The following is a 3151-nucleotide window of genomic DNA, read 5'->3' as shown; positions in this document are numbered from 1 at the left end:
AAAAGGTATTATCCCCCGACGTTCAGTCCCCGGAAAATCCCCGCCTTCTATTTTCACGCGTTTTCAACAGTCCGCCAACGCAGTTTCAACTGATGTTAACGGTTCGACCGTTCCTCCCACTTTCCTTATATAAACGAAGTTTCTGAGTTGCCGTTGTTTTCAATCTCTCCTACGTTCTTTCCAAATCTGACGATCTCCTATTCCAATTTTGACAATCTCTGATTTTCATCGATGATTCTATCTTTTACGGGAGTCGGTCTCCAAGATCAGATCTCCCTCCTCTCTTCGTGGCCCCTTCTCTACTGCACAATCTGTAATTCTTTGGCGCTAATCAATCTGTGTTTAATTTCTCTTATTCCTGTGACCTTGATCGTACGGATGAAGAATTAGACTAGTACCGTGAGGCATTGGCCAGGATGAGACACAAGATGAGATGAGGCACAAGATGGAAATACAAGCTCTCAAGGATGGGGCACGAGATGTAGTATAAAAGGTGCAGAGATGAGGCACGAGATGGAGATAGAAATACAAGCTCTCAAGGATCAGGTAATCTGTATAATTGAGAGTGAAAGGACATAATTTGAGTTGAACGGATTGTCAATTGCAAAATTCATGGTTGAATAATTAACTGACAAAAATTCAGGTTATTTTAGGTAAATTTGCAAGTAGGCATCCCATGAGTCCAAATCTGATGCAGGTATGGTCGACATAACAACAAGCAGAACGAATTTGTGATGATTCGACACGAAGGAAAAGGAGCAGTGAGTTATTTTGTTTCATTTTCATTGATTAATGAGAGGATTTTTGCATTTACTTGTTCATTTCCTTTGACTGTATGTGAATCTTTAGGTGAGTGAATTTCAGACAGATTATGTGTAATTTGGGGTTTTTGGGTGTGCACGTAAGTTGCTTGATAAAATGTCTCAAAGAGACATTACAGTATGGATATCAATGATTTCAATCTCTCTTTTTTATCTTAATACAACCCTGCTACTTGTGTGTACTGGCATGTTAATTGGCTTGTACACTCCAATGCTGCAACTACGGTTACCGGTATGGTACCACCAATACTGCAACTTACCGACTAGTACAGTACCACCAATGCTCCTACTTAGAATACAGTACCACCAATGCTCCTTTTTTTTATTAGACGGGGGATTATTAGTCCGGGGATTTCCAGGGGATTTCCGGGGGATTATTAGATCGGATTTTTGTATATGTTTCCTTGCGGGAGATTATCAAAAATCTTATCCAAACCATGAGGTGATATTTATATTTTATAGGATTGAAACTATCAGTGTACAGGATTCTTTAGTTAGATTTATAGGATTCATGGAGAGTAAGTTTATGATTTAAATTTTATATTTCAGAACTAATATTCTACTAATAGGTTGTTAAGGAACAGCTTAAAGTACATAAGGTTAAAATGCGCATGGGGTTAAAATGCGTTATTGGTTGTCAGGAAGAAGTTGATGAAGCCACACCATTAGTATTTTGTGGACTCCGATATCAAATCCTCCTTTTTACAAAATTACAGTTCATCTATGACCTGCCATCCCGTCTATACAAATGCATCAGGGCCAAAACATGTGCTGCTGCAGTGAGGTTTTTCACTAGAGCAAAGCTAAATTTCAATCTGAAGATGGTTTCTTGTACAACTGTTTAGATTTTGAATCTGAAGATGAAATAGGGCGTCTTAGCATATCCATTGATTTCTGGTCTTGTATCCAGACTTATTGTTTTGCTATTAGAACCTTAATTATAAATCGTTACATGTTATTCCCTTACTGGTCTTAATGTGAACTTGCTAATCCTGCATTGGTTTCTAGGAAATCATGACCTTGTCAATGCTTCTTCTAGTACGAAAATAACTTGTCTTGATGTCCATTTGGTAAGTTCACACACACACACACACACACACACACACACACACACACACACACACACACACACACACACACACATATATATATATATATATATATATATATATATATATATTCACGTGCCATCCTTGTCTGTATCCTTCTTTTTTATCTATAATGTACCAGTGGATGTCATGATCAGTTTTGATTCTATGTTGCTGCCAGTAAATAATACCATCAGTTCGCTGACGGTATGTCTTAACTGGTATACACTGGCCTTGTTATGAATGTTGATATTAAAATGTTTAGTGTAGATAGTAGATGACTAGCGTAACATTAATTGAACTAAACAAAGCACACGAGACACACACAAGAAGCAGCCTGTTTTGGCTGTATATTTTCCCTTTTAAAACCACGATTTGGCCTTCCTTATGGTAGGTTACCGTCTTCCTTATGGTAGCACTGTAAGTGCATTCATTATGGCAATGCATGCTGTAAGTTAATTTAGTGAACAGATGAATCTTTTCTTAATCATTATTTTATTTACAAGGATGAATGCCATTTTTTTTTTCTTTATTTACTGTCAGGCCAAATTCAAATTATATTTCTGAGAGATCCATTGAACCAACTTTTTAGTTCTTTTTGTGGAAATGTAGAGGAAAGTCAAAGCTATATGCGTGTTAATTTTTAGATTTTTTATAATTTTTTAGCTATGTTTAACGGATGCTTGAATGTAGGGACATATATGGTAATTTGTGCAGAAAAATAATAGTAGTTTTTGTATTTTGAAATTTTGAATTATAAAAAATAGCTAATAAATTATAGAAAAATACTACAAATGTAAATTTTAATCCTAACTTGCTTGTTTTTTAGTCCTTTATTTAACTGCAGAGTTAGATTTTTGATTTGATTTTTTGTATCAGTCTGTCATGTTCTGGTTTCCAAAGAATGTCTTTTGAGTTTTTTCTTATATGAGCATTGTGCCTAATGTACCTGTATTTGAGTTGGGTGCTGGCTCAGTGTTTCATTCGAGTTATAGGGGGGCTATTTAGGACTGAACAGATCGTGCACATGCTATTTAGGGGGGCTATTTTTTGTGCCTAATGTACCTGTATTTTATGTTTCAGTACCGCATGCACCATGAGGTGAGATTTATATTTTACAGGATGGAAACTACCAGTGTACATAATTCTTTAATTAGGTTTATAGGATTCATAGAGAGTAACTCTATGATTTAAATATTATGAAGGTCTTCTCGACTTTTGAGCCATGGATTTGATGAAGGT

The 3151-nt window shown here is 36.0% G+C and overlaps 1 long non-coding RNA gene across 2 annotated transcripts; it reads left to right on the top strand.

Annotated features, from left to right (window-relative positions):
- On the top strand, positions 1-1003 carry LOC144558795 (uncharacterized). 2 transcript variants are annotated; one of them, XR_013512990.1, is made up of 2 exons: positions 1-546; positions 654-1003. It is a non-coding gene; the product is annotated as an uncharacterized LOC144558795 (long non-coding RNA). The 2 variants fall into 2 exon arrangements; XR_013512991.1 differs by having other exon boundaries at positions 644-1003.
- Positions 1004-3151: the final 2148 nt, after the last annotated feature.

Source organism: Carex rostrata, chromosome 8 (assembly GCF_964058835.1).
Source record: "Carex rostrata chromosome 8, lpCarRost1.2, whole genome shotgun sequence".
Classification (NCBI taxonomy): Eukaryota; Viridiplantae; Streptophyta; class Magnoliopsida; order Poales; family Cyperaceae; genus Carex; species Carex rostrata.
This window is presented reverse-complemented; position numbering and strand designations above follow the sequence as displayed.